Source organism: Marmota marmota, unplaced genomic scaffold (assembly GCF_001458135.2).
Source record: "Marmota marmota marmota unplaced genomic scaffold, marMar, whole genome shotgun sequence".
NCBI lineage: Eukaryota > Metazoa > Chordata > Mammalia > Rodentia > Sciuridae > Marmota > Marmota marmota.
The window spans coordinates 2,912,477-2,926,230 of NW_026000081.1; the positions used below are offsets into that span (position 1 = coordinate 2,912,477).

At 49.4% G+C, this 13,754-nt stretch overlaps 1 long non-coding RNA gene across 1 annotated transcript; it reads left to right on the top strand.

The window, feature by feature from the left end:
• Positions 1-46: 46 nt before the first annotated feature.
• Positions 47-7,540, top strand: LOC125620346. The gene is made up of 4 exons (XR_007351949.1): positions 47-206; positions 4,206-4,304; positions 4,607-4,757; positions 7,435-7,540. It is a non-coding gene; the product is annotated as an uncharacterized LOC125620346 (long non-coding RNA).
• The last annotated feature ends 6,214 nt before the right edge of the window (positions 7,541-13,754 follow it).

Below are 13,754 nucleotides of genomic sequence, written 5' to 3' on the forward strand. Positions count from 1 at the left end.
TTCTCTAACCCCCTACCCTGCTTTATTTTCCCTTTTAGGTCTTATCACTATTGACATTGTTTATCTGAGAAAATGGTTATTTCTTCATTGCTTTGGAAGGATAATTTCACCAGATACAGAATTCTAGATTGCTGGAGTTTCTTCTTTCAAACACTTCAAATGTTCACTCTCATCTTCTCTGCGTGGTATCCGAAGTGAAGGCCGAGGTATTTTTTTTTTTCCTTCTTGTTCCTCTGTAGGTAAAGTGTCCCCTCTCTGTTCTGGCTTCTTTCAAGATTTGTTCTTTGTCTCCATTTTCTGCAGTTTAAATGTGATATGCCTAAGTATTTGGGATTCATCCTGCTTGGTGTACTTTGTTGACATTCTATATTCATTTGTTTATTTGTCTACTGACTATTTCCCACATGAGAAGATATATTCACGAGGACTCGAATGCACTTTATCTAGTTCCCACTGTCAGGAACAGCCTTGGAAGTAGTGGCATTCAATAAATATTTGCTGAAGGATGAATGAATGATCAAATAGAGAACTGCTGAATGGTAAGTTTATATAAGAAAGAAATCTTGTACAATGTAATTCATACGGTAAATTATTTCGTGTTTCATTTTCTGTATTTGAAGTTATTTGATCTATTTTTATATGTCAGTATAAAGTTGTCAGCTGGACTTGGTTGGAATAATATTAGCAGCAATGACTAACCACTTACTGAGTAATTACTAGAGCTACTCACTGTTTGATGGGTTTCACATGTGTTAACTCATTTACTCCTAAAACAAAAACAAAACAACAACAAATCCCAACTCTTTGAAGCAAATACAATTATTGCCCTTATTTTAGAGATGAGAAAACTGAGGCCCAGAGAAGATAAGTTACTTGTTCAGAGTCACAAAGATACCAAGAGGTAGAGCTAGAATCTGAATCCGTGAATTGAAGTCTCCGGCGCCATGAGCTTAATCTCTGATTACTGCCTTGATTTACCTTTCAGTTGAGGTGTAAACAAAGTGTACTAACCCCAAGTGCACAGCTCAAGAAACTTGGAGTGTATTACCCCTTCCAGGCCTGCCCTAGAACCTGACCTGTGTGCCCCAGGCCTCTGGGTCTTTTTCAGTTTCCTGAAAAGAAGCCCTTGATCTGGGTAGCTTTTATTTTATTCTCTCTCTTTTTAAAAGTGCTAAAGTATCTTTTTTTTTTCCTGTTCTTTAATGCTTTTGCTTGAGCAAATGAAAAACAAAATTAAATAAAGTTTTATGGTCTGTTAATACCAAATTTGAAAAGCAACAAGTTAGAGCCCCTACCCTGACCCTGCTTGGCTCTGAGGGGCCTTCCTGAGTCTCCTACATGGAGAGAGAGGTGGAATATTTGGAAACAATCCTGTGTGCTTATCACGGCACTTCCTGTGACAGGTATTTAACATACCTGCTGATTGATATTGGGAAGGACCATCTTTGATGTTATCCTTTTTTTTTAAAGTTGCTTTTTAAAGATGTTTATTTTTTTTAAATGCTAATATAAAAAAAATCAAGAGCTTTGTAATGTTTTGAACAACCAATAAAAAAAAATGCTAATATACTTTTGGTCAGTGGTTGATCCTCTGCAGTAGATGGTGCATCCTGCCCTTAAGAGGTTCCTGGACTCTGGCTTTCTCTGCTGATTGCTGCAGGCTGTGCACAGCTGTCCAGCACCTTCTGGGGCCTGAGACTGGCTTTTCACTGCCCCCACTTAGAGGGGACAGAAACCCACAGAACTTTCTTTGCCTTTGAAAGCCCAGAGTGCTCTATAAGCTTGGCCATTCCATCCCAGCCTCCCCAAACACACATACACACACTCACACTCTTCCTCATGGAGAACTGGGAGGGGCCACTAATAGTTGGAACAGAAGCATCTTAAATTCCAGTCTGAGGACCCTTCCCCATCTCCTGCCACTTGCCTCCAAGCTTCCTCCCCAATTTCTCTTCAGAATGTGCAGAACCAAGGCATGGATTAATATGGATAAGTGCAGCAGAGAAGAAGGCAGGAGGGGAATGAGGGGGAGTAGGTAGAGTACAGACACAGGGTAAGGACCTGGGGCGGGGGCAGAGCTGGCTGGGGAAGACACCAATCTTTCCCCAGTTAAAGCTTTGAGGAGTCCCTCAAAGGCACCTGGCCTGGTAAAGGTAGGGTAGCCTGACTCTGATCCAGAGGGTGCTGAGGAGCAAATTTGTATAATTTGGGGAAGGAATATCAAGGGGGTCCTGTGACTCTTTGACAGTGCTGCCCTTTCACCTGTACCCACTCCATGCGGCCAAGCTGACCCCCAACTCCAAGGTTCTTCAGCCTCCTGGGGAGAGGCCAGGAGGGCTGGCGCTGGGTGGAGACGGAGGGGCCAGCCCTGCATGGCCATCATTCCTTTCTGATCTCCAGCCATCTCCCCTGCTCCAGTCCTGTCTAGCGCCAACTTGGAACTTCACAAACAGACTCCAGGATCTCCAGCCTCCCTGTTCCCCTGGTGTCAGCAGCAATTTCCTGGCAGGCCTGGTGACAGGAGCCTGAGCCTGCCCAGGGGAAACCCAATGCCCTGGTGTCAACAGTGAGTGTCCCTTGGTGTCTGGGGAAGGGGGCTGAGACTGTGCAGAGCTGAGCAGCCTGAGGGGGTGGGAAGACTGCCACCATCCTCCTCCATCGCTCCCCAGTTCCTTCCACACCCAGTTGAGGCTGCTGGGCCTACTCTTCCTATATATACCCAAGAACCTTAGCAAATACCTCTTTTCCACTTTGTAACTGGACCGAAGCTGGACAAAGTCACCTGCACCTGGGGACAGTGCCTGGGGAGCAGTGGCCTGCTCTGGAACAGGCAAACCCCCTCCCACTACCTATGGTGTGAGGATGCTGCACTGGGGAGGGGCAGAAGGGCCTCTTACACTTCCTTCCCTCCCTTCCCGCCTGGCTCCAACATTCAGACAAACATCTTCACCACAGGCCCCATTGATGGCTGACTGCCATCCCTCTGCCTCTGGTTTTTCTTGCTGCTGGGTTTGGGCTGGGTGCTCACCTTCTCAGTTGGCCAGAATGCTCCCTGCGGGTCTCCTCTTTTGTCCATAAGCCTCCGGGGTTGGCAGGGCCTCACCTGTGGTCTGCCACAACTTCGTTCCTGTTGCATTAGAATATGCCTCTGCATCGCCAGCTGTGCTAACTGCTGGATACAGTCTCTGCTCTCGGAGGTCCTCAGTGTGGTGGGGAGTCAGTCTGGAGAACATACGCAATAGACTAGTATGGAGGCCATGATGGAGAAAAAGCAGACCTTGAGGTCATCCATTGACCCTGTAAAAAAATGGTCCCAAAGCTTGGGAGATTTGTCAATAGTACAAATAAGCGTGTACAAAACTAAATATAGGGGGCAGGAAAGATGGTGGGATGAGATGGACATCATTACCTTAGGTACATGTGTGACCGCACATGTGGTGTGACATTGTGTACAATCAGAAATGAAAAGTTGTGCTGTAATTGTGTACAATGAATCAAAATGCATTCTGCTGTCATATATACCTAATTAGAATGAATGAATGAGTAAATAAATAAACCAAATATACTACTTGTTTAATTGCCTCTTAACAGGCTTGGGCGCAGCAGATAAATATGAATACATATAGTGTAAATTTAAAAGTTGTAGCACTAACATAATCACCATTTTCCTGGATAATGCATGTGTCTCCTACCCTTAGCACCAAGCAGGGGCTGGGTCCAGGTTTGCTGTATTGAATCAGATTGACTCACAGGGGTGAGATGACTCAAGATTGGAGGAGACATTCTGAGAAACAAGACTGGTCCCCGCCTGGAGGGGTTGTGAGATGTATCCGGAGGCTTAGAACTATGGGCAAATGCCTGTTTATTGGTTCCAGCCTATGTCCTGGTTAACATCCAGGTTGGCTGTTTTCACATGGCAGGTGGACCCTTTGCTCGGGCTGGGATTGTGGCTCAGGGGTAGAGCGCTCGCCTAGCACGGGCGGGACCCTAGTTCGATCCTCAGCACCACATAAAAATAAAGGCATTATGTTAAAAAAAAAGTTAAAAAAAAGGAAGAAAAAGAAGTCTTTGGCCTGTGGCAGAGCTATGTGCTGGTGCTAGAGGCTGGTTTCTTTTCCCGTGCAGGCGCCCTTCCTCAGCTGTGGATTGCTGCTGCTGGGACTCATCCCAGGGGTTGCTGCTAGTCCTGTCTCCTCCTCTTGCAGAAGAGGAAACTGAAGCTGAGCAATATGCTCAGGCCTGCCCAGTCATGAGGTTCTTGACCCCAATTCTCCCAGTACAAATCTCTGCTGACCCCAACTATAGTAAGTCCTGTGACAAGTATTTATTAAGTAATTGTAGCATGTGAAACTCTGGACTATGTCTCGGTCCAGGTAAGAATGTCCCTACGTAAAATAACATAGCTATTTCCAAACTTGTGGATTTTATGAACCAATTAACAATTTTAATTGAAGGATGGGCCTAGGTTTGGCAATTTTTATTATGCCAAGGATAGACTTCCTAGTTGGTACTCCTTCCTTCATCATGTTTTACAATGAAGAAGAACAGTTTAAATCGGAAAAGGAATGATGAAGAATTCATTGCTTATTTTTCTCCTTCACCTCAGATGGGCAAAAGCATCCTTATGGACCAGAACCCTTCCTTGGAATCAGAAGACTCAGATCTGCCCCAAGAAGCACCCCTCGTGCTCTGATCTTAGGTGACGACAGGGCTGGCCCAACCCTTAGCCATCGTCCAGCAGCCCACTTCAGGAAAAGGTGGGCCTGAGTGTTGGAATGGGGGGCTGATCCAGGCCCTTCTCCTGGTGCCTGGCAGGGGCAACGGGGCTCTGCCCTCAGGTTTTTGACCTTGAGGACACTTAGACTCTTGTGCACTAACCTGGGGCACTGGCCAGTTTCCTTGAGCCTTGGACTCTCTTCTCACTGGCCGTGTGACCTTGAACCAGTCCCTGAACCTCTCTGGGCCCTTTCTTTGACTCTCTGGGCTGTAAGGATAGACATTCATGTAGCAAGCACACAGATGTGCGGTCATATGGGCTTCTTTTTAAGAACTTGCTACATATCTCTCAGGATCCCCAGATACCCAGCTTCTATCCCATCACTCTGTGTTACAGAGCAGGAGACCAAGGCCTTCGAGAGGGGATGTGGCACCAAGGTCGTATGGCAACCTGGAAGAGTGTGACACCAGGGGCCAGATTCCTGGCTCCCCCTCCAGAACCCGCCTCCCATACTCTGTAGCCTCCAGGTCTTCACCCAACCAGAGAGCTGTCCAGGGATGTCATCATTCTCCCAGCCTCCTACACCGCCAGGCCTTTGTTCCCTCAAGTGACCTCCGCCACAGTCTGTAGGTTTGACTTTTCGGTCGCACCTTTCCCGTCAGGTGGTGGCATATCGAGGCAGGAAGCCCACTCCAGGCACGATTGCCCAGGCTCTGTGTCTGCCCTAGCATATGGAGTCTTCTTCCCACTGGTGGTAGAGACCATTCTTGACCCTCCCTCCTGGCCTTCCTACCCTCTCATTCCAAAGACCAGGAGGAAGCCCCTTCTCTGGAAAAATCACTCCTTGTTGGCTCTTCTAGGCCCCGAGCGGCTCCCTCGGCTTCCCATTGTCACCTCCCCTCCTGCGTCACTCCAGGACAGGGATTGTGAGCAGCCCTGGTCCCTCTCCCTCTCAAACCTGTCTCATTCCCCCTCCTTCCCATCCTTTTCATCCTCCCTCTCCCTTCCCCTGGGCCCCAGGTCCTCTGCTCGGTCTTATCTGCCCGGGGATCTGACCTGCAGATGCACTCGCTGCTCTGCGTGCTCCTGACCCTGGGATGGCATCACCGCCCAGCCTGCCTGCCCTGGGGCCAGCTCCGGCCTGTTCTCCTTCCCTTTAAAAGCCCCCATGTCTTGAAGCTGATTAAAACAAACACAGCTCATATTTTTGTTCTTAATCCAATTCTGCGCTGGGCGAGGGTCGAGGAGGGAGGATAGAATGACAGAAGCACATTCCTCGCCACGCCAGGGGGAAAGCCAGAACCAGGTACCCGCCAGGAAGTCCCCAGCCACTGGGAGGCCATGGTCCAAGTGGGGTGCTGGCAGGGGATGAGGCTGGGCCCCTCCCTGGATAGGACCCAGCAACCACTCCCAGGAGGGTGAGGGGAGAGGGGGTCAGTAGTTTTCCAGGCCCTTCCTGGGGGCAGCCAGCTGGGGGTGGGGCTCCCAATGGAGGCCTTTATTCTCTCTAGTCTGGAAATGTGACAGGACCTCTTGTCTCAGTCAAGCCCTTCCCATGACATCCCCCCTCAACACTTGACCTTGGAGCTCCTCAGGACACATAGCTCCAGAGTCGTGCAGTGGTGCCTTCTCACCCCAGAGGCAAGGCCCACAGGCCGCTCTGAACCAGAGCCTATGCTTCTGCCCCCCTGGGCTTCCCCGTGAAGGGAATGCCTGCAGCAGGGTGTGGAGGAGTAGCGAAGTCCCTCCATGGTGTCCGAGCTCTGGGGCCCAGTGAGTCTGAGTCTTGTTCTGCCATTTTCTAGTTGTGTGGCAGTGGGCAAATTTTGTAATCTCTTTACACCTCAGTTTCATTGTCTGTAAAATGGGGACAAAAGTAGAACCTATCTCATAGGACTGCTGAAAAGATATGTGTGCGGGAACACATCTGGCACTATACTGTATATTACACTCTGTGCATCATCGTTATATGGCATATATCATATTATGTTCTGGCACTATAATCTATATCGATACTAGAGGGAGTCTTGGTTATCATTGTTATTTTTTTATTACCAGGGATTGAAACAAGGAGTGCTTAACCACTGAGCCGTATACCAGCCCCTTTTTATTTTGAAACAGGGTCTCACTGGGTTGTGTGCCACTGTGTCTGGCTCATTATTATTTTTGGAGGCAGACAGAGGTAATCCAGGGTTCATCTTTTAATGGCTGAGTGGTTGTAAGTAAACCATGCGTGGTCCCTGAGACTCAGTTTTTGCACTTGTGAAATGGGAACAAATTCAGCCTCAGAGAACCGTTGTGGGGCTTAACTAACAAACGTGAAAGTGTCTAGCGCTGGGTGTGACGTGTGTTCCCTGAGTCTTGAAATAGTGTGATTCCTCTGTTAAAAGAGATCTTAAGGGACAACCTTGTCTGAGAGAGGAGGGAAGAGAGATCAAATAAAAAGAGGGAGAAGAGAGAAAGTAAAGGTGACATGCTCCAGAATGGTCTCTGCAGGGGTTCAGAGAAGGAGAATAGGAATGAGATTGAAGAATATGAAAAGGGAAGAATGTGGAGAAAGGAAAACTGCCAAGAGGAGGGGGCGGGTACTGCTGCTAGAAAAGGGATGACAGAGAGCTAGAGAAGAGTCAGGAAGGGGTCGGTGGCCTTGGCTTGTGCCTCTCCTGAGTCTGTGGCAGGACTTGTCCTGGCCTCAACCACTCCTCCCCCATTTGCAGGAACAGGACCCCTCACCCCTGAATTTACAGACACAATCTCTGCAAGAGGTCTCTGGACCAGCTAGGATCTTCGGAACAGGTGGGAGAAAATCCTCTGGGATGCAGGTTCATGTAGATTCTTAGTCCTTCATGGCTAAAGAAGATCCTCAAGAGACGTTATTTGAATTCTAGTAGTGACAGCTGGCCTGCCCGACCACCTCTAGAGTGGTCCAAGGACCTCTCAGGTCAGGGCCCTCACTGCTTATACAGAGGTATTCACTGGGTCCCTTTCCAGACCCATCTCCAGCTATGGTGGCTGCAGATCAGTCGACTGCTAAGCAACAGTTTGGTGGAGTACCTATTTTGTGCTCCATCTGAAGGACAGGATGAGTCAGAGAGTGACCCTTGCAGCTTCCTGGGCCTTGGGAGTTGAGTGGTTCCCCCCTGCCCCCCGCCCCTCCATCCATGTTTGCTCATCACTGCCTCCCAGGTTCAAGGAAACTCTTATCCTCCTCCTGTACCCCATGGTCATGTGGCTTGGGCTGGGACTATTCCCCAGAGCACAGCTCCAAACTAAGATGTATCTTAGGTCAGGGAAGGGGGACTGGAAATGGCCCGTAAAAATCTTGGGCTCCCTGTAAACACAGAGCGCGGGTCTTTGAAAGCCCAAAGCACTTTTATGTGCTAGTTAAAGGGCCTTCCTGTTGTGTTGCCCAGATTTATGGGGAGATGGGTGGGGGATGGGGGTAGTGAGGTAACCTCTACCTTCTGACGCTCTGGGTTTCAGAGAAGGGAGGAAGGGAGGGCCGAGCAGCTTCTTGGCTATCACCCTCCACTACCAAGTAAGGACTTTAGGCTCATCCTTGATGCTCTGAGATCCTGAACCAGCCCCCCAGGGCAATGTTGCAGGCCAAGGCAGCAAGTAGAGTCCAGGCCGGCAGCATCCCCATCCAGGGAGAAGAGTCCCTGAGGCAGAATCAGCACTCTTGAGGCAGAGGCTAGGCTGGCCCTGTGGATCCGAAGTACGCAGAAGTAGGACAGTGTGAATTCTTAATACTGAACAATTTGTGGGACAGATTGTTCCAAGGTCAGCCTTGCCCATGCCCTGTGTCTGACAACAGCATCAAGGGATCCTGGGGAGCATCTGCCCCTCTTCATCATGAATAGGAGACCATCAGCAGCCTGCTTCCCCTGACAGCCTGTAGGAGGATGATGTCTATGATTTTTTTGGGGGGGCGGGTACTGACGATTAAATCCAGGAGCACTCTGCCGCTGAGCTACATCACCAGTCTTTTTTTATTTTTTAATTTTGAGACAGGGTCTATTAAGTTGCCAGGCTAGCCTTGAACTTGCGATCCTCCTGCCTCAGACTTCACAGGGATTACAGGTGTGCAACACTGCACCCAGCAATGTCCATGAACTTAAACTTTGAAAGCCCCACAAAAACAAAGTGTTCCTTGCTCTGGGAACAATGAGCTGTTCAATTTGCTTTTCTGTCTGGGGGAGATGGGCTCAGCAAGCCAGAGCGGAGAAGCCCTTCGCTGACTGCGGAATGGGGAGGAGGAAGCTGCCTGTCCTTGCTCATCCATGGCACCCTGTGCTCTTTCCCCTAAGGGCCTGTTGCAGCATCTTCTCAACACCACATGGCTTCTTCTTCCCCATTGTGAACTGGGTCCCTGTGGAATAGAACTAAAGGAGAGACCAGCATTCACTGGCCACCCCGGAGCCAGGCTCTATGCTGGTGACTGCATACCAAGTCCCCTTCCATCCTCTTGCCCTATATGGGAGACACTAATCTCCTCTCATGGCTGTAATTCAGGATTTGTCAACTCTTCCCCCTCATCCTTCCCTTTTGAGAATTAATATGTGTCTTTTCTCAGCTTTCCAGCTTATAAATAAGGAAGGCGAGGCTCGTGGAAGTTTGGTAATTGGGGGATGCTTCAGCTAGGTAGTGCCCAGCCCAGGGCGCTTTCCCTGTCCCTTCAGTTAATCTTCCCATTCTCCTGGTCTCCTTGTTCCATGATGCTGGGACATGGAGAAAAGCCCTGCTCCTTGGCTGGTGTCACAGGTATCTCAATAGGATTTTCATCTCAGGCCTGTCTTGTCTCTGTCAAACAGCCTTGTCCTTTGGCCACTTGCTCTTGTTGCCCTCTTCTGCACTTTCCCCATCCTCTCTCCATCCCGCCTGGGAAGCAGCAACCAGAGCCACGCACTAGGGCTCTGTATCCAGGCAGGAGGATTTCTACATTGACCTCACTATGACCCCCATTTCTGGCCTGCTGGCCCGAGGTGCCCATGTGGCCTCAGGCCTCTGGCATTCTTCCCTGATGCTGCTAGTCATCCCTCTGCTCCTCTGTGACCCTATTGAGTTTCCCTAGGTCCGGCCAACCAAACACTGCCATATGGGGGAGAGTTACATTTCCTGTATATGTGTCAAAATATCTGAACGGATGTGAAATAGATCAGACATGTATAAAAATAAACTTTTACAGGGTGACTGACTGTTCCCCTCCAGGGGGAACCAGTGATTCACTCTTCATCTGGGGCCCAGAAACTTGGCTGGGGACTTGGGGACCACTCCCCACACGTGGCTCCCCAAGGCCATCCTGCTTTACTTCCTTGGGCTTGGGGCCAGCATCTCTCCTGGACGACATTGTCCCCAGGCATCCATGGGTGTGGAAACTCCTCCCCAGTAGGCCAGCAATTAGCAAGACACCTTTCTGGGCCCTAGTCTCCTGCTCTTTCAGCCCCACTGTCCCTCTGACAATCCAAGACTCTCCAACCCAGAGGACCCTCCCTGCCTAGTCTACAGTGGGACCACCTGGTCACCTCTTCTGCTCATCGGAGCACAATGATTATATCTCAGTTGTCCTTTTCCTATTATATAAGTGTGAGCCCTGGGGGACAAAAGGGCAGGGGCTTTCTATCCAGGCACCCCTGCCTGTGATTACTATGACAGCTTGTCGAAGTCATCTGCTTGTCAAGGTCGTCTTGTTCATCTCCCTGCTTCCCGCTAACTCTGCACCTGACTTGGTTTGACTAAATGGGGCTCATTCTCATGGTTTGTAGGAAGTAGCATCCTGGACCTCATATCAGGAATTTATCCCTAAATGTAACCTGCATTCTTTTGCACTCTCACCCCACACCCCCTTACCAGAAGTGGAAGGTCAGGTAGGAGTGGCAGCTGAGGAGGATGTACTCTGGTTTGGGACAGCTCAGGAAAAATGCATTGACCATTCTATGATTCTGAAGCAGCTTGTAGAGAAGACCTTGGTGACCATGTGATTCCCACCAGATCCCATTCTTGGGCCACCGGTTTCTGACTGGCAAAGAACCTTAGCCTCATCTTGACTTCTGCCTTAGCTTAGTCAAGGGACCAGAGGGTCCTAGACATAAGGCCCAATGTCCAGCACACAAACGTAGAACCCAGAGGCTAGGGGCTCATTTCCATTTTTCCACAGCCATTGGGGCTAGAAGGTTCCTTTTCCTTCCCAACTGTGCTACCAGCTGGCAGGAAGGGAGTTCAGAGTCACTTCATCTGTCTCTCACACCCTGCTTCCTGGCCCCAGGGCCATCACTGCAAATGCACCATCACTAACAGCAACGGGCCTCTGACGAATAGCTGGCATCCCGCCAGGAAGCTGGTGCCCAAAGCTTAGACTATACCCCCCATTACCTGCCCACTGCCTCTCAGGTCTTCTTTGATCACCTTAAGTCCAGGCCAATTGCAAATGCCAGAAATGGTTTTCAGCCAGGTTCTGCTGAATCTGAAGTCTAGGAATCTTCTAGGTGGAAAGACACAGGCAAGGTGTCAAAGGGAGACAGGATTTTGGAGAAGCCAAGGAAGGGCAGGGCTGACTTTCTCTAGGTCTCTCTGGGGCAGAGACTCCACATACCTCTCTTGCCAGCCCCTGATACTTTGTCCCACATGCTCTGTACTCCCCCATACCGTGAGTCCTGTACCTTCCCAGACATGTCACTCTTAATCAGATCCCTTTTAGTTCAAGTAATGGAGTGACTAGTCTAAGAGTCCTAGGAGCATTTACCAGGGGGTGGTCTTAATGTACAACAGGCAGTGGGTCCAGCGTGATGTTCCTGCAGTGAGGAGACACTGCAGAACAGAAACTCTTATATTGGTGACCCCTTGGAGGCCATCAACTAGGATTTCAGACTCCTGGTTAAGCAGCTCTCACTTGGGTTTCAAAACCAGGAAAGACTTAACTAAAGGAGTTTTTTAGTTTACCATGGAGGCTGAGGCAGCCCCTGACCAGGCCTGAGTTTTTCTATTGGCTGATAAATTCCATGCCACTCTCAGGAGCATCCCATCAGCTATTGGATCAGAATTTTCTTCCTCTTCCTTTTGGCTCCAGCCTCTTCTAATGACTGGCTGCATTTAGTTAGTGCTACCAGCTGGAAGAGAAGGAAATAAAAAACGAAATAAACAATTCGTCCAGACCAACATCCCACCATCCAGTTGGACTTCCTCAGGGTTAACCAAGCCCAGGTCAAATCCAAATTTGCTAGTTCCCTAGTTCAGCTGTAAAGCAATCTCTCTCTTCACAGAGCCTGTCTCACAGGTAGCTCAGTGTCCCTAAGCCCAGCCTCATTCTGCTCCCAGCTTTCTTCCCTCTTTTCCCTCTGGCCTTCCATTTTGGTCCCAGCATCCTTTGGGGCAAAGGTCATGCAGCTTGTTATGTGCCATGTTCCCTGGAAGGAACCTCCCTTTCCTCTTCTGAAAGAAGGGGTCTTGTGGCCAAGATTCTCATCCAAGGACTGACCTTAGCACCATTAGGCCAACAGCCAGGCTGAAACAATTGTGCAAGGTGCCCTGTTGAAGGACCAGACTTTGTATCTCTCCAGGAAAAACAAGGGTGTCTTTGGTCCTGCAGAATAAGTGTGGCAGCATCTTTGGGGTGGCCACAGGCTTCTGTATCCAGACTGTGCTGGGGACTTGCAAGACCAGCAAGGGCAGGCAGGGTCCTGGGTGGGGCTCTGTGGGCACCTCCTCTATCCTTGCTTTTAATGCATCATATTTGATTTTTTGCTTCATGTCAAAGGGTTCCTGCCACTCAGGATGATGACACAATCTTCAAGGGAACAGTCACCCTTGCAGGAAGGAGAGCATTCACCAGACCGTTCCTGGGGGTAGGGGTTAGCTGCCAACACCATGCTTTTCTCTGTAGCTGCCACCATTCTGCCTGACCCAGGAGGCTCTTTGCTTCTCCACTTAATCTGCTCTGGATGTGAACAAATATTTCTTATTGCTGCAGCCAAGACAATATTTTTTAAGGAAGCACTTTAAAAAGAATTAAAGGGCAAATATGATTTTAGAACTAGAGGATGCATGATGAGTTCAAGGGTACCAGTCCTAATGGAATCAGGTCTGCCTCAGAGTGCTTCACCTGGCCTGGCCTATCAGGCTCTGGCCTCTGCTGCCAAGGTCCTTCAGCTCCTTTTGTTCTCTGGCCTCCAAGTGAGGAAGGCAGTTTCCTACCCAGGTCTGACACCATCTGTGTCGGTGCCATCCACGGTATCCCGGAGGATTTTCTTAGGCTGGCCTGGAAGAACTTTCCTGGTTAGTCCCTTTGGCCTGTCTTGATGGACACTGGTGAGCTTGTTGTTAAGCCTGGTTCTGCCTCAGCTCTCTTCCCTTTTTCTATGACTGAAGAAAATTATTTTCCTTTCTTTCTCATCTGTCCCTCTGATTCAATTCTAGCCTGAGTGTTTGCTCTTATTCATGGTAAGTCTGCAAAACAGACCCAACTCCCCAGAATCTGGTGCAAATGCCTGGGCACATGCTCAGTGTGCCAGGAATATCTGTGGAATGCAAATGTGGATGCATGGATAAACAGCCAACCCTGGGACCTGGGAATCGGAGACTTCCCCTTATCCCTGGTGTTCACTGATGGTTCCTTTTCCAAGGAGATATCTTGCTGAAACCCAATCCCTGAGGGTTTATAATAGCACTACTCTTAAGTTCGGGGTATATTTGGAATGACCAAAGGTATGTTACAGTGCCATGGCTGCAGGCTGAAGCAGACTACTTTTTGTCAGCTGAAATCACACAGTGCAGAGAGCAGACAGGACAAGACAACGACCCTGGGCCAGTCATGGTTAAAGTGCCCCTATCTGATGTGATGGGTCACCTCCCATATCATGAGCAGGATCAACCAGAGAAGGTGCTAAGGGGAGAAAAGAACTGACTATGGGCCACATTGCACTGGATAGGGTGCTGGCATTCCTGCAGGCGTCCCTGGAGAGCTCAGATGGTGGGAAGAAAGCCCTTTGCTAAGCATAGCTCAGGTGTTGTGTGTGTGTGTGTGTGTGTGTGTGTGTGTAGG